This window comes from Schistocerca cancellata, chromosome 1 (genome assembly GCF_023864275.1).
Source record: "Schistocerca cancellata isolate TAMUIC-IGC-003103 chromosome 1, iqSchCanc2.1, whole genome shotgun sequence".
Lineage (NCBI taxonomy): Eukaryota > Metazoa > Arthropoda > Insecta > Orthoptera > Acrididae > Schistocerca > Schistocerca cancellata.
The window spans coordinates 9,276,868-9,298,705 of record NC_064626.1 but is presented as its reverse complement, the minus strand read 5'-3'; the positions used below and the strand labels follow the sequence as shown (position 1 = coordinate 9,298,705).

At 42.5% G+C, this 21,838-nt stretch overlaps 1 protein-coding gene and 1 non-coding gene across 2 annotated transcripts in view; both read left to right on the top strand.

Annotated features, from left to right (window-relative positions):
- The window catches only part of LOC126163955 (NAD(+) hydrolase sarm1), a 1,073,782-nt gene that overhangs the window by 97,043 nt on the left and 954,901 nt on the right, over positions 1-21,838 (top strand). The gene's annotated exons all lie outside the window — the stretch shown is intronic.
- Trnas-uga (transfer RNA serine (anticodon UGA)) lies at positions 19,428-19,502 on the top strand. The gene has a single exon. It is a non-coding gene; the product is annotated as a tRNA-Ser (tRNA).

The following is a 21,838-nucleotide window of genomic DNA, read 5'->3' as shown; positions in this document are numbered from 1 at the left end:
AGCTGCTTCATCTCCCAGTACCCTTCTGAATCTGCTTAGTGTATTCATCTCTTGGTCTCCCCCTACGATTTTTACCCTCCACACTGCCCTACAATGCTAAATTTGTGATCCCTTGATGCCTCAGAACATGCCCTACCAACCGGTCCCTCCTTCTTCTCAAGTTGTGCCACAAACTTCTCCGCCATTCTATTCAATACCTCCTCATTGGTTATGTGATCTACCCATCAACATTCTTCTGTAGCACCACATTTCGAAAGCTTCTATTCTCTTCTTGTCCAAAGTATTTATCGTCCATGTTTCACTTCCATACATGGCTACACTACAGAAACGCTTTCCTTGCCATTGCCAGTCTACATTTTATATTCTCTCTACTTCGACCATCATCAGTTATTTTGCTCCCCAAATAGCAAAACTCCTTTACTGCTTTAAGTGTCTCATTTCCTAATCTAAATCCCTCAGCATCACCCGACTTAATTCGACTAAATTCCATTATCCTCGTTTTGCTTTTGTTGATGTTCATCTTATATCCTCCTTTAAAGACAATGTCCATTCCGTTCAACTGCTCTTCCAAGTCCTTTGCTGTCTCTGACAGAATTACAATGTCATCGACGAACCTCAAAAGTTTTTATTTCTTCTCCACAGATTTTAATACCTACTCCGAATTTTTCTTTCGTTTCCTTTACTGCTTGCTCAATAAACAGATTGAATAACATCGGGAAGAGGCTACAACGCTATCTCAGTCCCTCCCCAATCACTGCTTTCTGTACAAATTGTAAATAGCCTTTCGCTCCCTGTATTTTACCCCTGCCACCTTTAGAATTTGAAAGAGAGTATTCCAGTCAACATTGTCAAAAGCTTTCTCTAAGTCTAAAAATGCTAGACACGTAGATTTGCATTTCCTTAATCGTTCTACTAAGTTAAGGCGTAAGGTCAGTATTGCCTCACTTGTACCACTTTTCTACAGAATCCAAACTGATCTTCCCCGAGGTCGACTTCTACTAGTTTTTCCATTCGTCTGTAAAGAATTCGCATTAGTATTTTGCAGCTGTGGCTTATTAAACTGATAGTTCAGTAATTTTCACATCTGTCAACACCTGCTTTCTTTGGGATTGGAATTATTATATTCTTCTTGAAGTCTGAGGGTATCTCGCCTGTATCATACATCTTGCTCACCAGATGGTAGAGTTTTGTCAGGACTGGCTCTCCCAAGGCCGTCAGTAGTTCTAATGGAATGTTGTCTACTCCCGGGGTCTTGTTTCGACCCAAGTCTTTCAGTATCGTATCTCCCATTTCATCTCCATCTACATTCTCTTCCATTTCCATAATATTGTCCTCAAGTACATCGCCCTTGTATAGACCCTCTATATACTCCTTCCAACCTTCTACTTTCCCTTCTTTGCTTAGAAGTAGGTTACCATCTGAGCTCTTGATATTCATACAAGTGATTCTCTTTTCCTCAAAGGTCTCTTTAATTTACCTGTAGGCAATATGTATCTAACCCCTAGTGAGATAAGCCTCTATGTCCTTACATTTGTCCTTTAGCCATCCCTGCTAGCAGTTTTGCACTTCCTGTCGATCTCATTTTTCAGACGTTTGTATTCCTTTTTGCCTGCTTCATTTACTGCATTTTTATAGTTTCTCCTTTCATCAATAAAATTCAATATTTCTTCTGTTACCCAACGATTTCTACCAGCCCTCGTCTTTTTACATACTTGATCGTCTGCTGCCTTCACTACTTCATCCCTCAAAGCTACCCATTCTTCTTCTACTGTATTTCTTTCCCCCACTGCTGTCAATTGTTCCCTTATGCTCTCCCTGACTCTCTCTACAACCTCCGGTTTAGTCAGTTTATTCAGGTCCCATCTCCATAAATTCCCACCTTTTTGCAGTTTCTTCAGTTTTAATCTACAGTTCATAACCAATAGATTGTGGCCAGAGTCCACATCTGCCCCTGGAAATGTCTTACAATTTAAAACCTGGTTCCTAAATCTCTGTCTTACCATTATATAATCTATCTGATACCTTTTAGTATCTCCTGGATTCTTCCATGTATACAACCTTCTTTCATGATTCTTGAACCAAGTGTCAGCTATGATTCATTTATGCTCTGTGCAAAATTCTACCAGACGGCTTCCTCTTTCATTCCTTATTCCCAATCCGTATTCACCTACTATGTTTCCTCCTCTCCCTTTTCCTACTCTCGAATTCCAGTCACCCATGACTATTAAATTTTCGTTTCCCTTGACTAGCTGAATAATTTCTTTTATCTCATCATACATTTCATCAATTTCTTCATCATCTGCAGTGCTAGTTGGCATACAAACTTCTACTACTGTAATAGGCGTGGGCTTCGTGTCTATCCTGGCCATAATAATTCGTTCAGTATGCTGTGTGTAGTAACTTACCCTCACTCCTATTTCTTTATTCATTATTCAACCTACTCCTGCATTACCCGTATTTGATTTTGTTTTTATACCCCTGTATTCACCTGACCAGAAGTCTTGTTCCTCCTGCCACCGAACTTCACTAATTCCCACTATATCTAACTTTAACCTATCCATTTCCCATTTTAAATTTTCTAACCTACCTGCCCGATTAAGGGATCTGACATTCCACGCTCCGATCCGTAGAACGCCAGTTTTCTTTCTCCTGATAACGACGTCCTCCTGAGTAGTCCCCGCCCGGGGATCCGAATGGGGGACTGTTTTACCTCCGGAATATTTTACCCAAGAGGACGCCATCATCATTTAATCATACAGTAAAGCTGCATGCCCTCGGGAAAAATTACAGCTGTAGTTTCCCCTTGCTTTCAGCCGTTCGCAGTACCAGCACAGCAAGGCCGTTACAAGGCCAGATCAGTCAATCATCCAGACTGTTGCCCCTGGAACTATTGAAAAGGCTGCTGCCCCTCTTCAGGAACCACACGTTCGTCTGGCCTCTCAACAGATACCCCTCCGTTGTGGTTGCACCTACTGTACGGCCATCTGTATCGCTGAGGCACGCAAGCCTCCCCACCAACGGTAAGGTCCATTGTTCATGGGAGGGGGGGGGGGGGGTGCGTCTAATACAGCTGACTAATAGAGAATTTGACATCGCTATTGTGTTTTTAAAGGTAGTATACACTTCCTGAATTGATTCTGCTGCGTCATAGAATAGAGGCAACAACAAATACCATGCAAGACACAATTCGCTACAAAGAAATCAGAAGCACTAAACACGTCATACTTAATCCGCGATTCAGTCTGTAGCAATAAGCTGCCACGATTAGATGTCGGAGAAAGCTGATAACTCTCGCACACGCTATACTCCTGTGCCGAGGTCCACTGGCTGCGCGCCCGCCCACGTGTACACCGCCAGCGCCGGCATAAAGAAGTCGGTGGAATCCTCCGCTGTGGCCGCAGTCGCGTGTTTTCCAGGCTGCACCACCTCCGGCCACGGACATAAGGAGGTGTGCGAGTAGTGGGAATTCGGATGTTATTAATACGTCCAGCGCAAACGTCCATCATTTTAAATCTTCACTCACGCAACACACACACTTCCGCTTCTGTCGTACTCACCGAGCACACTGGTCACTACGCCAGCCCTCGCTGCCGCGGGCATGACCAGGCAGGTAGGCGCATTCTTGGTACACGTCAAAGGCCGAGCTAATGCGGTACCTGCAGAAACAAGCAGCTGCAGCTTGGACGTGTACAGTATCTACATCTACATCTACATTCATACCCCGCAAGCCACCTGACGGTGTGTGGCCGAGGGTACCTTTTGTACCTCTATCGGTTCTCCCTTCTATTCCAGTCTCGTATTGTTCGTGGAAAGAAAGATTGTCGGTATGCCTATGTGGGCTCTTATCTCTCTGATTTTATCCTCGTGGTCTCTTCGCGAGATATACGTAGGAGGATGCAAGATAATGCTTGTCTCCTCGGTGAAGGTATGTTCTCGAAACTTCCACAAAAGTCCGTACCGAGCTACAGAGTGCCTCTCTTGCAGAGTCTTGCACTGGAGTTTATCTATCATCTCCGTAACGCTTTCGCGGTTACTAAATGATGCTGTAACGAAGCGCGCTGCTCTCCGTTGGATCTTCTCTATCTCTTCTATCAACCCTATCTGGTACAGATCCCACACCGGTGAGCAGTATTCGAGCAGTGGGCGAACAAGAGCACTGTAACCTACTTCCTTTGTTTTCGGACTGCATTTCCTTCGGATTCTTCCAATGAATCTCAGTCTGGCATCTGCTTTACCAACGATTAATTTTTTGCACCATGCGCCAATTCGTTGCAGATCCTCCTGCATTTCAGTACAGTTTTCCATTGTTACAACCTCTCGATATACTACAGTATCATCCGCAAAAAGCCTCAGTGAACTTCCGATGTTATCCACAAGGTCATTTATATATATTGTGAATAGCAACGGTCCTACGGCACCCCCCTGCGGCACACCTGATATCACTCTTACTTCGGAAGACTTCTATGCATTGAGAATGACCTCTCATGGTCCACCCGGTAAAAAAAAAAAAAAAAAAAAAAAAAAACCACTTTACCCAACCCGAGGCAACGATATTTTTGACCATACACGTCCAATTTCTCAATCAAAATATAGATTCCTCCTGTGTATATGAGTTATTTTCGAAGATAGAAGAAATCAGACAATCCACACGTTTTCATATCATATAAGTATACTCACTTGTTGTCAAAATCCTGTACAGGGCTGTGGCATAGGCTATATTCCCTCTAAGTGTAATTTTTCCTCCTATCTACGTAATTATGTAGCTCTCAGTTCGTTCGAGCAATCAATCATTCATGATAGGAAACACAGTCATAGCTCAGTCACTCAAAATGATTCAGAAATTTTACTTGTTAGAATGAAATCAGGCGATGATTCTTCTTCTCTGCAGGCTCGTGCTTTGCGGCAGTCTGCTAATCTGTACAAATAAAATGCCTCGTATTTTTGGGAGCGTTGTATAATCAGTCGGGAAACCTCAGATCAAGCGGATATTTGGCTTTGATGAAGTTTAACCTTCCGAAGAAGTGATGGAGCTCTTGGATTATTAAATGCAGGTTCGTATCTAGTCTTTCGGAAGTTCCCTTCTGATTAACAACTACGCAGTATATCGATGAATATCATTAATTCTCAAATGTCAAATACACACCTTTTGTATGAAGGAGCAATATATATATATATATTTCCCTTTTAATCGTACAGTTCGTATCAGTTATCTTCTGTCATAAATCTCAATAATCAGATTACAATTCTTCAAACCAAGCTCAGGCTAATCGGCACGAAGACAATCTCGGAAGCTTTTTTTCTTCTAACAACCACCAGAGAGAGTACTACAAAGAATAATTATGCGCTCATGGCATAGCTATTGTATGAAACTATTTTGCGCATGGATTGTGCGAGTATGAAGATAGAAAATTTGTAAACGTCATTCAAGGGTAGAATTGTATCAGAATAATTCATCGAATATAAAGAGATATTACAATTGCCCCTCGCAGCGAGCAAAGTTAATGATAATACACTTTGGGAGCTAACAGGAAAAATTTGTTGGGTTGTTTATTCAAAAGAGGAATATTTTGAATTAATAGAATTTTACTGTAGAGAGTATGGGTAACATGTTAAGACAGTAAGTTACGAGAATACCTAAGCTGTAGCTTTTACATGTACTTGGGTATACCCGCATCCCGAGTACGTAACCAGGGAAGATGTAGATTGGTGTAATTACGAAAAAGGTCTACCCATTTGGGAACTGGCCTTCACAGGGAAACCCTCGAAAACCCGGAAGAATAGACCCCCAGCTCAGGTATTAAAGAAGATAGGAAAGCCTAAATCCAGTAATTTTGAAATATAGAGAAGCTCCATGGATTAGATCGAAGGAAAAGTGCCTCATAGCCAAAAAAATTTTACAATATTGCTGAAAAAATATTTCAAAATTCTTCTTTCGACGATGTAGCCGGCGATCTCGTTGTGAAGTCGATGGAACAGGAACACTGGGTACGGACAGCGGGTAGGCGACGTACAGCGTTTGGTGGAGGCGGCACGGAGGACAGGCGATGGCTTATGGTACAGGGTAGAAGCTGGTAATGTGCCGCAGAAACAGCAAGATGATCTCAGGAACAGATGGTCAGGGACGTGAACATGGAACAGGTTTAAAGTGGAATAAGAAAAGGTTCTGACTGAATAAATCCCTGGAAGAGAGTGGATTAAGTCAACGAAGTCCATATTTCATCGTTGAACTCAAAATCGGAGTGGATTCTTATATTCTTCCATCTGTACTAGACTGGAACATCCATCAGTCCTGACAATTGCGAATTTTTTTGTAGTCCTCAATACCAATTACAACTGCTGATTGTCCAAAATATTGCCAAATAGACTGTGGGCATTTAAATTTTGTTGTAGCTCACATCGAATGTATTCCTCTCAAAATTTTTTTAAAAATCTAATCTTCGTTCAGGTGCAGGTGGAAGTACAGCATTGAATCTGTCCGAGGTTTGCTTTCAATTACGAAATTATGGATAAAATTTAAGTTTACACCTGATGAAAAATTTTAAACATAGGCATATGACATTGACTCCACAAAAGGAATAATTTCTAGAAAAAATTCTCTGATAAATTTTCATTATTCTTGTAATTAATTGATTTATAGATCCACCTGCAAATAAATATCATTAATGATGACGTATGTTCATTTAACAAATCATCCACTCGCAGAATCTTCTTCATCCTCTCATGAACATTTATGGAAATATATTTCAACAATTATGTCCATAATATGAAACACACAAACTGCCATTCTTAAAATGTTAATTAAAATTCTTAAATTAATTCTCCTGGTAGAGAAGGCATAATGAAAAATCTAAAAATTATAATAATTTTCTCGCGCAACCAGAGAGTTTCTTCAATTGTTTGCAGCAGTGACATTATCGACTCTTGCTCCATTTCACAGTTCATTTGTTTTCTCCCGCGAACAGCGCACATTATACACACAGCGTATTTACCTACATATCCCGCACTGTTCAAGTTTCACACGCAATTCTCACATAAGTGCCGTGTCTTGAGGAAATGTAGATACACTTTCATTGTATATCATTGTGGCTTGTGCTCATAGTCCACACTTACAAACACTAGTAATTAACAAATTCTTCTGCCTATCTTAAAATTTTGTGCTAAACAATCACAGGAGTAATCTCACTGTCTCTTAACCTATCACAGAAGTAATCTCACTGTCTGTTAACCTATCACAGGAGTAATCCCGTTGTCTCTTAACCTATCACAGGAGTAATCTCACTGTCTCTTAACCCATCACAGGAGTAATCTCACTGTCTCTTAACCTATCACAGGAGTAATTTCACTGTCTCTTACCCTCTAAACAACATAAACATCTTGATATTTATATACACATTCGACTCATAGTCAAATTCCACTCTAAGTTCTTCTCCATATTTGGTATCATAGATCTACGACCCTTCAAAAAATTTCTTAAGTTCATTATGCGGGAATAATCCCTTCATTCTTTTCGATTCGGGATATGCCAACAAGTATGATCCAGGATTTGGTATATTTACAGTAACATATGGTCCGGTATAAATAAGATTCCATTTCTTTATGTTCTTCATCAGTTTCGAGGAATGGATGAATCGCCTCAATAAAACCTTTTCTCCAAGATGAAACGTCTGAATCCGGTGAATCCGTTTATCATGTCAATTTCCGTTGTATTGCCTTTTTAGTTAAATTGACAAGTGCGGGTCGAATCTTTTCCTCCCATTTTAAATTTTGGTCTGCATACTTTTCTTCCGTTGCCTCCAGGTTTTGGAACGACTAAGAGCGGAGAAAAATATGGACTAATTGATGGCTCAATCAAGTTCCATTCTAACATTCTCTTTATCTCCCTTTGAAGAGATTGTTTTAAACGCCAAGGGATCGGATAGTGCGTGTAACAGTAAGTCTGATGTGGCTTCACTGGTAGGTGACAAATATACCCTTTAATAATTCCTGGTTTCTCATCAAAAATCTCTTCATATGCCTCTGACAAATAATGAAGCTGCTGCTGCCTTTGTTCTTCGGTAAGCTGATTTGATTCACTAGATTTTATCATTGTTGTTTGGTTAAAGTCCTCCTGTTGTATCAAATCCTTTGAAAGCTCCTTCCAACGACCGTTTGTAGTGTCAATTAATTGAACTACGGCATCGCGACAATATTTCTCATGTACCGTTTCCTTTCTATTTAAAGCCAGTGCTATCTCTAACTTTAGCTATTCTTTCCAAAAAATCAATCTGACAATCGTACTCCTGCATACTCCCAATACCAAGAATACAGTCCACTAATAACTTCTCTACTACAAGGAACGTGCATTTTATTGCTACATTTCCCATTTTCATCTCTAATTGTTTTTGTATTTTGACATTGGGAGAGCGTGCTCCAACAGCTCCGATGATTTTGCAGTTCTGTACCGGCAAAATTGGTACCTTCTTCTTCCTAATAATTCGCCGAAAAAGAGCGCCTGAGATGACATTGGCGGAAGCAGCGGTGTCTAATATCACATTCGTTGGAACTTCCTCTATTTCAACAAATACTTCCGATACCTGAACACTCGATCTGTCATTATGACAAGTTATTAAATCCTTTGTTAACTCTTCAGTCAACAGCTCACCATCATTATATCTTAACAATAGTAATTTTACTGTTTCACCCCTAACAGATCCCCTGACCGATGCGGTCATGTTTAGTTTGACTGATTGTTGCTCCGATTGGTATTTGTCTCTTCAGCTACTTCAGTGATTATCGGTTGTTGTGGTGAATTCGGTCTATATTGTCTTACTTGATTCGTGTAATTATTGTTGTTGTTCTGCTGGTGTTAGTGGAACTGTCCTGTGTTGCCATACATTGGATTATATCGATTAAAATTCCTATTGTTCCTAAAATAGCCCCTCGCTGCATTACTAAAGTTTCCATTATGGTAATAATTATTGTTTGCATTTTGTCCATTTCTAAGTCTCCTCGGAGAGTGTAGTTGGTTATGATTATTGTTACTGCTACCATTACTGCCATTCTCATTCGAGTTGCAGCTCGGATTCGCTTCTATTGCTCTTCTTTGATATGACATTTCTCTTGCCCTTTTATTGTCCTCCTCAATTATATCAATATGATCAAATGAGTCTATATCCTTATCATTTATATATAACAGCTGATTCCTTATACGGGTGGGTAGTCTGGACTTGAGTATCGTAAGTATATCCGGCAAAGGAATCGGTACATCCCAATACAAAGATTTATTAATGTATTTCTCAAAATATCTCTCTAGAGATCCTCTAGAAAATGAGAAAGGCTCAGGATATAATACTTCCTGCCTAAGTCTTTCTTGTATTCCAGCAGACCAATATTTTGTTAGAAAAGCCTGCTTAAATTCTTTATAACATTTACAAGGAGATGTTTGTTCGGATGCCCACAATGCTCCTGATCCTTGTATATATCCAGATACAAAACTAATCTTTTGCCATTCTGTCCAAGATCGTGGAAATAGACCTCTGAAACTTCGAATAAAGACTACAGGATGAACATTCTTTTTGTCAGGGTTAAAGATTTGAAATTGTCTCTGTTTAATTATCTTTTTCTCAACGGTACTACGATTCCATAAATCATCCTGTTCGTACTTTTCACTGTGGCTATCCGTTATATCGAATCTAACTTGTGACGTACCAGTTCTGTCTACATCGTATCTTGACGTGGACGGAATTTCACGCGCAGATTGAGAGTTTTGTTTCCTACTTCTCGCTATTTCTAAATCCTCCTGCGAGAGATTTAGTGATCCATCTATATTTTCTTTCCAACGCGAGAATTCTTCGCCAAGTTGCTCACGAACTTCCTTTAACCCTTCGTTGAAAAAATTCTCCTCGGAACTCATCGAAATTGACTGTAAAGCTACTTTCACAGTTTCTTCTATCGTTTCCGAAGGAAAATTTTGCCGCTCTAATGTCATTTCTGAAAACTTTCCCGCAAGTACATTCATTCTATGTTCCACCGTCGTCTGTTTTTACTTCACTTCGTCAAATTGCTTCTTTAGATTATCTTAGGATTCTATAATTTCTGGTATCATAGCTACGGAACACTGTATGTCCTCTTGAGCTTGTATTACTTGAGGAAACAATTCTACTTGTTTTTGTATCGTGTCAATTTTGACGGATACATATTCGGTTAGTTCAGCTTTTAATTTACTATTGTTCTCTTGGCATTGTTGGCGGACCTGCTCAATTTGAGCAATAAGATTCTGTTCGGTCCTTACTGCCTGTTCTTTTATTTCCTGTGTCTGGGTATTTAATCTCTGATCTAATTCGGTAAAGGTTGCTCTTAATTGATTTTGTAATTCTGTTTGATTTTCGGCTAATTGATTTTGGAGTTCATTTTGTATAACGGATAAGTCTCGTTTTACCTCCGCTTGGCCTTCGGGTAATAGAGACAACTGTTGCATGATAACAACTAATGTGTCAACAACACTCTGATCAGCTGTTGTATGAATGTTTTCTGAACCAGCGGGATTATTTATATTGCTACCGCTAGCCACAACAGTCTCAGAATTGCTATCCGTGGCCTCTGCTCCTGTGCAAACAGCTGAAGGCTGTTGCACGTCTCGTTGCTGATTCAATGACATTTTAAATGCCGCTCTAGTCAATACCATTAAATAATTGTCAATATCAGGTTCTAGTCACTAAATACAGTTTCAAATTTGCTGTCGTAGACACACTTAACTTTCAAATTACTTCACAGATGGTATAAAGTTCAATGTCCAATACGAAAATCACACAATATACAGTTCTACAATCTAACTACTATCTGGAAAAAAGTTCTTTCTAAATTGATTTCAAACTATTTTAACTACAGGATAAAAAAATTAGATTTCTCTGGCCTTGTTCTGTAGTCTCGGTGTTGTCCAATAGTTGAAATCGTTTCTTGGTATCAACAATCTTTTACTATGGGCACCGTATCTCACTTCAGGTTGGTTACCTCTCGTTCTCGTTGGTTTTCATGAAACAAAAATACACATATTATATAACAATCTAAGAGAGTCCTGTCACACTGGCGCCACTGTAATTTTTTCTCCTATGTACGTGATTATGTAGCTCTCAATTCGTTCGAGCAATCAATCATTCATGATAGGAAACACAGTCATAACTCAGTCACTCAAAATGATTCAGAAATTTTACTTGTTAGAATGAAATCAGGCGATGATTCTTCTTCTCTGCAGGCTCGTGCTTTGCGGCAGTCTGCTAATCTGTACAAATAAAATGCCTCGTATTTTTGGGAGCGTTGTATAATCAGTCGGGAAACCTCAGATCAAGCGGATATTTGGCTTTGATGAAGTTTAACCTTCCGAAGAAGTGATGGAGCTCTTGGATTATTAAATGCAGGTTCGTATCCAGTCTTTCGGAAGTTCCCTTCTGATTAACAACTACGCAGTATATCGATGAATATCATTAATTCTCAAATGTCAAATACACACCTTTTGTATGAAGGAGCAATATATATATATTTCCATTTTAATCGTACAGTTCGTATCAGTTATCTTCTGTCATAAATCTCAATAATCAGATTACAATTCTTCAAACCAAGCTCAGGCTAATCGGCACGAAGACAATCTCGGAAGCTTTTTTTCTTCTAACAACCACCAGAGAGAGTACTACAAAGAACAATTATGCGCTCATGGCATAGCTATTGTATGAAACTATTTTGCGCATGGATTCTGCGAGTATGAAGATAGAAAATTTGTAAACGTCATTCAAGAGTAGAATTATATCAGAATAATTTATCAAATAAGTATTCTTTGATTAGATAGAAAAATATATTTTCTTATTATCTGTCATGTCCTGCACCACAGGACTACAATATTAAACTCATTTTCGGTTCGTGATGGAGTGCTTAACATCTATCACTGTCACAGACGCTTCCTCACTTTCGGACTCTCTCTTAAGGTGACAGCAGAGGTAAGTTGTAAATATAAGTTTTATACTATGTATCGCTTTATAAATTTCGTAATACATCTTACTTTGTTACGATGGTTGATCCTCCTCATCACCCTTGACATACTGTTTTACACTTTCAGTATCCTCATTCACTTTCTCTGTCCCCTCATCTTCAGCTTGTTACGACGGCATGTATACCTGAATCGTCGTTGTGGGTGTTGGTTTGCTGTCGATTCTGATAAGAACAACCCTATCTCTGAACTGTTCACAATAACATACTGCCTGCTCTACCTTCCTAATCACAACGAATCCTTCTCTCGTTATACCATTTGCTGCTGCTGTTGATATTATCCTATACTTAACTGAGCAGTAATCCTTGTCTTCTTTCCACTTCACATCACTGACCACTACTATATCTAGATTGAGCCTTTGCATTTCCTTTTTCCGATTTTCTAGTTTCCCTACAATGTTCAGGCTTCTGACATTCCACGCCCCGACTCGTAGAACATTATTCTTCCATTGATTATTCAATCTTTTTCTCATGGTAGCCCTCCCGGATATCCGAATGGGGGACTATTCCATAATATTTTGGCAATGGAGGGATCGTCATACGCTTCTTCAGTTACAGGCCACATGTCCTGTGGACACACGTTACGTGTCTTTAATGCAGTGCTTTCCATTGCCTTCTGCATCCTCGTGCCGTTGATCATTGCTGATTCTTTACCTTCCCATCCCTAGGACAAGAGAGCGCCCTGAACCTCTGTCCGCTCCTCCGCCCTCTTTGACAAGGCCGTTGGCAGAATGAGGTGTGACTTCTTATGCCGGAAGTCTTCGGCCGCCAATGCTGATTATTAATCAAAATTTAAGCAGCGGCGGGATTCTAACCCGGGGCCAAAGACGTTTTGGCTATGAATCAAAGACGCTACCCCTAGACCACAGGTGCAAAATAGAGAAAAACGAGAAACTATAAAAGCTCCGCTAACTCGAAAAGATTTTAACCGGAAGGTGTTGTCGCTCCGCCAAAGTCTTTCACCATCTCAAACAAGCGATGTCAGTCAATCATTATGTGATAAACTACAGTGTACCAGTGGGCGGATTGGATGGAAAAGACACCGTCGATGTGCTGTAATAAGCATCACACTTGATAGTGCGATCAACTTTAGCAGTTTCACCAGTTTCTTACAATGCCACCCAGTGACACGGCAGCATGCTTCCCAGTTTCTGTATGATCGCTAAACCGTCCCTCCTATATTATGCAAGTACCATTGTGAATGTAGATGATGACTGCACAGTACGTCCATTCATTGTTAATTCTCGAACATATACACTAGAGTATACCAAACGGCGATCTACGTATTTGCAGCATTTCGATCATAGCGCGTAGTTTACTATCTTTCCCCATGCGGATGGGAGCCACACAGAATTCTCGTATTTTTTGGGATCAAGTTATACCCTGAATGCCTTTGATCAGCGCTCCCTAGAACACTGTCACCGATTTAATATGCAGCTGACCAGAAGTAGACCGCTACGTTTCGGGTTTCGGGAAGGAACAAGCAAACTGTGTCTGTAACTGCTGTCCCACACCCGTCCAAGAGCACAATATTTCTCCAGATGCGCGAATTCGAGGAGATTACCATCCCTAATCGGTGTATAGCGGATATGAAATTGTTGTGATGATATAATAGACGTTTAAGAACAAGAAACTCGTGATTTTAAGCATGATGGAGATCCACACGGATGGAGTTTGAGGCATTTTACGTAAATAAACTGCGTCGTCAATTCTAAAGTACTGATACGTCAACGATCCGCCTCAGTTCCTGGTCTCCAGCCAGGTTTCAACTAATCGAGCCTTCTTCAGAAGCATAAAATAAACTAATACATGCCAGAATAAGGCACGGTCATACATAAAAAGCTAAAGTGCCCTGGTGCCATGTCAAGCTACGTCATGCCTTATTCTGGCATGTATTAGTTTATTTTATGCTTTTAAAGGAGGCTAGATTAGCTGAAACCAGGGTAAAGACCAGTAACGTTTCGCACCTGAGGCGGGTCTTTTACGTATTAATTTATCACAGTTGCTGACAGGGCTGCAACATGTTAAAAATTCTAAAGTATTGTTCTAGCGTCTGGGGTCAGTACCAAGAAGGTGTTGACAAGAGGGGACATACATTCTAGTTCGACGTTTCCTTACTATAAACTATCGTGACAATCTGTAAAATGAAAAAAAAAACTACTTCCTTAAAACAACGATTCTTCGTGATACATGAACAACATACCTTACATGGTGCACACCGTTGACGAGACTACGACGACATGTTCCCATTTCCAACGAGTGGTCAAAACACGCTCCTGTCCCAATAACTCAGCTCAGGAGACTGGAATACAGTTGTAGGGGATGGAGAAGAAGGAAAGGTTACAGGAGAATATGGGCTTGGAACAAGGAACGAGAGAGGAAAAAGACTAATTAGGTGCTGTAACAAGTTTCAGTTAGTAATAGCGAATACTCTGTTCAAGAATCACAAGAGAAGGAGGTATACTTGGAAAAGACCCGGTGAGACGGCAAGATTTCAGTTAGATTACATCATGGTTAAACAGAGATTCCGAAATTAAATACTGGATTGTAAGGCGTACCCAGGAGCAGACGATCACAATATAGTAGTGATGAAGAGTAGGCTGAAGTTTAAGACATTAGTCAGGAAGCATCAATACGCAAAGAAGTGGGAAACGGAAGTACTAAGCAATGACGAGATGAGGTTGAAGTTCTCAAAGGCTATAGATACAGCAATAAGGAATAGCTCAGGAGGCAATACAGTTGAAGAGGAATGGACATATCTAAAAAGGGCCTTCACAGAAGTTGGGAAGGAAAACATAGGTACACAGAAGGTAACTACGAAGAAACCATAGGTGAGAAAAGAAATACTTCAATTGATCGATGAAAGGAGGAAGTACAAAAATGTTCCAGGGAACTCAGGAACAGAGAAATTCAAGTCGCTGAGGAATAAAATATATAGGAAACGAAGTGAAGCTAAGACGAAATGGTTGCAGGAAAAATGTGAAAACATCGAAAAAGAAATGATTGTCGGAAGGACAGACTCAGCATACAGGCAAGTCAAAACAACCTTCGGTGACATTAAAAGCATGGGTGATGAGATTAAAAGTGCAACGGGAATTCCAATGTTAAATGCAGAGGAGAGAGCAGATAGGTGGAAAGAATACACTGAAAGCCTCTATGAGGGGGAATATTTGTCTGAGGTAATGGAAGAAGAAACAGGAGTCGATTTAGAAGAGATAGGGGATCCAGTATTAGAATGAGAATTTAAGAGAGCTTTAGAAGACTTAAGATAAAATACGGCAGAAGAGACAGATGACATTCCATCAGAATTTCTAAACTCATTGGGGGAAGTGGCAACAAAACGAATATTCACTTTGGTGTGTAGAATGTATGAGTCTGGTGACATACCATCTGACTTTCGGAACAGCAGCAAGATGGCAAAAGCTGAAAAATGTGAGAATTACCGCACAATCAGCTTAACAGCTCATGTATCCAAGATGCTTACAAGAATAATATACAGAAGAATGGAGAAGAAAATTGAGGATGCGCTAGATGCCGATCAGTTTGGCTTTAGGAAAAGTAAAGGCACGAGAGAGGCAATTCTGACGTTGCGGTTAATAATGAAAGCAAGACTAAAGAAAAATCAAGACACGTTCATAGGATTTTTCCACCCGGAAAAAGCGTTCGACAATGTAAAATGTGAAAGATGTTCGAAATTCTGAGAAAAGTTGCCGTAAGCTATAGGGAAAGACAGGTCACATTCAATATGTACAACAGCCAAGAGGAAATAATAAGAGTGGACGACCAAGAACGAAGTGCTCGTATTAAAAAGGGTGTCAGACAAGGATGTCGCCTTTCGCCCCTGTTGTTCAATCTGTACATGGAAGAAGCAATGATGAAAATAAAAGAACGGTTCAGGAATGGCATTAAAATTCAAGGTGAAAAGTTATCAATGATAGAATTCGCTGATGACATTGCTATCCTGAGTGAAAGTGAAGAAGAATTACATGATCTGCTGAACGGAGTGAACAGTCTAGTGAGTACAGAGTGTGGACTGAGAGTAAATCGAAGAAAGATGAAGGTAATGAGAAGTAGTAGAAATGAGAACAGCGAGAAACTTAACACGAGGATTGATGGTCACGAAGTAGATGAAGTTAAGGAATTCTTCTACCTAGGCAGTAAAATAACCAGTGACGGACGAAGTAAGAACGACACCAAAAGCAGACTAGCAATGACAAAAAGGGCATTCCTGGCCAAGAGAAGTCTACTAATATCAAATATAGACTTAATTTGAGAAATAAATTTCTGAGAATGTACGTTTTGAGTACAGCATTGTATGTTAGTGAAACATGGACTATGAGAAAACCAAAAGAGAAGAGAGTCGAAGCATTTGAGATGTGGTGCTACAGACGAAAGTTGAAAATTAGGTGGACTGATAAGGTAAGGAATGAGGAGGCTCTGCACAGATTAGGTGAGGAAAGGAATATGTGCAAAACACTGATAAGGAGAAGGGACAGGATGATAGCACATCTGTTAAGACATGAGGAAATGACTTCCATGGTACTAGAGGGAGCTGTAGAGGGCAGAAACTGTAGAGAAAGACAGAGGTTGGAATACATCCAGCAAATAATTGAGGACGTATGTTGCGAGTCCTACCATGAGATGATGAGGTTAGCACAGGAGAGGACTTCGTGGCGGGCCACATCAAACCAGTCAGAAGACTGATGACACGTGAATGCATCCTGAGGGACGCATATCTCCTTTCGACTGTAGAACCTGTATGTAGTTTGGGGTTGGGGGTTGATCTGTGGGAGGAGACCAAACTGGGAGGTCATCGGTCTCATCGGATTAGGGAAGGGTGGGGAAGGAAGTCGGCCGTGCCCATTCAAAGGAACCACCCCGACATTCGCCTGAAGTGGTTTACGGAAATTACGGAAAACCTAAATTAGGATGGCCGGACTCGGAATTGAACCGTCGTCCTCCAGAATACGAGTTCAGCGTGCGCCAGTATGTAGTTTGGAAACGCATCGCAGTGCAGTAGCAAAATCCTCGTCCTTCTTCCAGTTCCTGTATGATATGGAGTCTTCCTAATTTTCCCGATAAGAAGCACCATCGTAACTGTTCGCACTGTCTTTTTTACTACCTCGTGTTGCAGGAGAAAGTTTCGTTTTGGCGCCGACCTTACAGGCCGCATACCGTTGGCGAGACTAGGACAACATGTTCCCATTTCCGTCGAGTGGTCAAAACATGCTCCTGTCACATTAACTCGGCTTACCCTGTTTCTACACGGGGTGTAGAATGTGGTAGGTATACTGGTCTCCTACTTGCGCTCAGTTCCGACTTAAATTGGAACGATCACATGCGCGGGGAGATGCTGAGGAGTTGTTACAAGGTGCATAGGGACTGTCTAAAGCCACGTTGGAGTTTTATTCTAGCAAGTAGTTCAAGATATGAGAGCTCCACGAATATGATTCACAAGTGGCTGTAATCATTAAAATACATCTCTGTAGGACCCAACACAGGTATGTAGTTGAATGGAAAGACTTGATTCCAAATCTCATACAGCATTTCCACCAGAAAGCGTAACAGTAGAACCAAGACCGCTTTTTATGCAGAATGACGGTAACATAGCCGTTGTGATCGTGTTTTTAATAGCGTGATCCCTACGCGTAATGTATGTTGCCGGCAGTAGAATCCTTCTGTCGGTTCTCAATAGCGTTCCTCGAAAATAACATCGGCTTCCCTTCAGGAATTTTCATTTGAACTACCTAGTGAGTGTAATCCGACTACTGAATAAGAAAAATTACTCACCATGAAAAGTGACTCTCAGGGACAGCTTAATTAATTAGCCTATCAATTTTATATCAGTACTTGCCACCTGGCGCGTGTAGGCGTCGGATAGGGCACAACGGATATGAGTCTTGGTTTCGTGTTTGTTTCGTTGTGGGGGGATATCTTTTAACGATATTTGAATCTCTCACCTATACTGGAAGAGACAACCAACGTAACAAAATGAGATGTATTACAGAATTTATAAAGTGATACATACTAAAAAAGCTTATATGTTTTTGAGTGGGCTTCGCCTTTAGCAAAACACAATTTTTTGCCCCAGACATCTTTCACTGCAATAGCAGCAGCACCAGTGGTTTTTTTATTGTTATGGCTGTTAAACATAAGGAATGTTGAAACTTCCTGGCAGATTAAAACTGTGTGCCCGACCGAGACTCGAACTCGGGACCTTTGCCTTTCGCGGGCAAGTGCTCTACCAACTGAGCTACCGAAGCACGACTCACGTCCGGTACCCACAGCTTTACCTCTGCCAGTACCTCGTCTCCTACCTTCCAAACTTTACAGAAGCTCTCCTGCGAACCTTGCAGAACCAGCACTCCTGAAAGAAAGGATATAGCGGAGACATGGCTTAGCCACAGCCTGGGGGATGTATCCAGAATGAGATTTTCACTCTGCAGCGGAGTGTGCACTGATATGAAACTTCCTGGCAGATTAAAACTGTGTGCCCGACCGAGACTCGAACTCGGGACCTTTGCCTTTCGCGGGCAAGTGCTCTACCAACTGAGCTACCGAAGCACGACTCACGTCCGGTACCCACAGCTTTACCTCTGCCAGTACCTCGTCTCCTACCTTCCAAACTTTACAGAAGCTCTCCTGCGAACCTTGCAGAACCAGCACTCCTGAAAGAAAGGATATAGCGGAGACATGGCTTAGCCACAGCCTGGGGGATGTTTCCAGAATGAGATTTTCACTCTGCAGCGGAGTGTGCGCTGATATGAAACTTCCTGGCAGATTAAAACTGTGTGCACGACCGAGACTCGAACTCGGGACCTTTGCCTTTCGCGGGCAAGTGCTCTACCAACTGAGCTACCGAAGCACGACTCACGTCCGGTACCCACAGCTTTACCTCTGCCAGTACCTCGTCTCCTACCTTCCAAACTTTACAGAAGCTCTCCTGCGAACCTTGCAGAACCAGCACTCCTGAAAGAAAGGATATAGCGGAGACATGGCTTAGCCACAGCCTGGGGGATGTTTCCAGAATGAGATTTTCACTCTGCAGCGGAGTGTGCGCTGATATGAAACTTCCTGGCAGATTAAAACTGTGTGCCCGACCGAGACTCGAACTCGGGACCTTTGCCTTTCGCGGGCAAGTGCTCTACCAACTGAGTTACCGAAGCACGACTCACGTCCGGTACCCACAGCTTTAATCTGCCAGGAAGTTTCATATCAGCGCACACTCCGCTGCAGAGTGAAAATCTCATTCTGGAAACATCCCCCAGGCTGTGGCTAAGCCATGTCTCCGCTATATCCTTTCTTTCAGGAGTGCTGGTTCTGCAAGGTTCGCAGGAGAGCTTCTGTAAAGTTTGGAAGGTAGGAGACGAGGTACTGGCAGAGGTAAAGCTGTGGGTACCGGACGTGAGACGTGCTTCGGTAGCTCAGTTGGTAGAGCACTTGCCCGTGAAAGGCAAAGGTCCCGAGTTCGAGTCTCGGTCGGGCACACAGTTTTAATCTGCCAGGAAGTTTCATATCAGCGTACACTCCGCTGCAGAGTGAAAATCTCATTCTGGAAACATCCCCCAGGCTGTGGCTAAGCCATGTCTCCGCTATATCCTTTCTTTCAGGAGTGCTGGTTCTGCAAGGTTCGCAGGAGAGCTTCTGTAAAGTTTGGAAGGTAGGAGACGAGGTACTGGCAGAGGTAAAGCTGTGGGTACCGGACGTGAGTCGTGCTTCGGTAGCTCAGTTGGTAGAGCACTTGCCCGCGAAAGGCAAAGGTCCCGAGTTCGAGTCTCGGTCGGGCACACAGTTTTAATCTGCCAGGAAGTTTCATATCAGCGCACACTCCGCTGCAGAGTGAAAATCTCATTCTGGAAACATCCCCCAGGCTGTGGCTAAGCCATGTCTCCGCTATATCCTTTCTTTCAGGAGTGCTGGTTCTGCAAGGTTCGCAGGAGAGCATCTGTAAAGTTTGGAAGGTAGGAGACGAGGTACTGGCAGAGGTAAAGCTGTGGGTACCGGACGTGAGTCGTGCTTCGGTAGCTCAGTTGGTAGAGCACTTGCCCGCGAAAGGCAAAGGTCCCGAGTTCGAGTCTCGGTCGGGCACACAGTTTTAATCTGCCAGGAAGTTTCATATCAGCGCACACTCCGCTGCAGAGTGAAAATCTCATTCTGGAAACATTCCCCAGGCTGTGGCTAAGCCATGTCTCCGCTATATCCTTTCTTTCAGGAGTGCTGGTTCTGCAAGGTTCGCAGGAGAGCTTCTGTAAAGTTTGGAAGGTAGGAGACGAGGTACTGGCAGAGGTAAAGCTGTGGGTACCGGACGTGAGTCGTGCTTCGGTAGCTCAGTTGGTAGAGCACTTGCCCGCGAAAGGCAAAGGTCCCGAGTTCGAGTCTCGGTCGGGCACACAGTTTTAATCTGCCAGGAAGTTTCATATCAGCGCACACTCCGCTGCAGAGTGAAAATCTCATTCTGGAAACATCCCCCAGGCTGTGGCTAAGCCATGTCTCCGCTATATCCTTTCTTTCAGGAGTGCTGGTTCTGCAAGGTTCGCAGGAGAGCTTCTGTAAAGTTTGGAAGGTAGGAGACGAGGTACTGGCAGAGGTAAAGCTGTGGGTACCGGACGTGAGTCGTGCTTCGGTAGCTCAGTTGGTAGAGCACTTGCCCGCGAAAGGCAAAGGTCCCGAGTTCGAGTCTCGGTTGGGCACACAGTTTTAATCTGCCAGGAAGTTTCATATCAGCGCACACTCCGCTGCAGAGTGAAAATCTCATTCTGGAAACATCCCCCAGGCTGTGGCTAAGCCATGTCTCCGCTATATCCTTTCTTTCAGGAGTGCTGGTTCTGCAAGGTTCGCAGGAGAGCTTCTGTAAAGTTTGGAAGGTAGGAGACGAGGTACTGGCAGAGGTAAAGCTGTGGGTACCGGACGTGAGTCGTGCTTCGGTAGCTCAGTTGGTAGAGCACTTGCCCGCGAAAGGCAAAGGTCCCGAGTTCGAGTCTCGGTCGGGCACACAGTTTTAATCTGCCAGGAAGTTTCATATCAGCGCACACTCCGCTGCAGAGTGAAAATCTCATTCTGGAAACATCCCCCAGGCTGTGGCTAAGCCATGTCTCCGCTATATCCTTTCTTTCAGGAGTGCTGGTTCTGCAAGGTTCGCAGGAGAGCTTCTGTAAAGTTTGGAAGGTAAGAGACGAGGTACTGGCAGAGGTAAAGCTGTGGGTACAGGACGTGAGTCGTGCTTCGGTAGCTCAGTTGGTAGAGCACTTGCCCGCGAAAGGCAAAGGTCCCAAGTTCGAGTCTCGGTCGGGCACACAGTTTTAATCTGCCAGGAAGTTTCATATCAGCGCACACTCCGCTGCAGAGTGAAAATCTCATTCTGGAAACATCCCCCAGGCTGTGGCTAAGCCATGTCTCCGCTATATCCTTTCTTTCAGGAGTGCTGGTTCTGCAAGGTTCGCAGGAGAGCTTCTGTAAAGTTTGGAAGGTAGGAGACGAGGTACTGGCAGAGGTAAAGCTGTGGGTACCGGACGTGAGTCGTGCTTCGGTAGCTCAGTTGGTAGAGCACTTGCCCGCGAAAGGCAAAGGTCCCGAGTTCGAGTCTCGGTCGGGCACACAGTTTTAATCTGCCAGGAAGTTTCATATCAGCGCACCCTCCGCTGCAGAGTGAAAATCTCATTCTGGAAACATCCCCCAGGCTGTGGCTAAGCCATGTCTCCGCTATATCCTTTCTTTCAGGAGTGCTGGTTCTGCAAGGTTCGTAGGAGAGCTTCTGTAAAGTTTGGAAGGTAGGAGACGAGGTACTGGCAGAGGTAAAGCTGTGGGTACCGGACGTGAGTCGTGC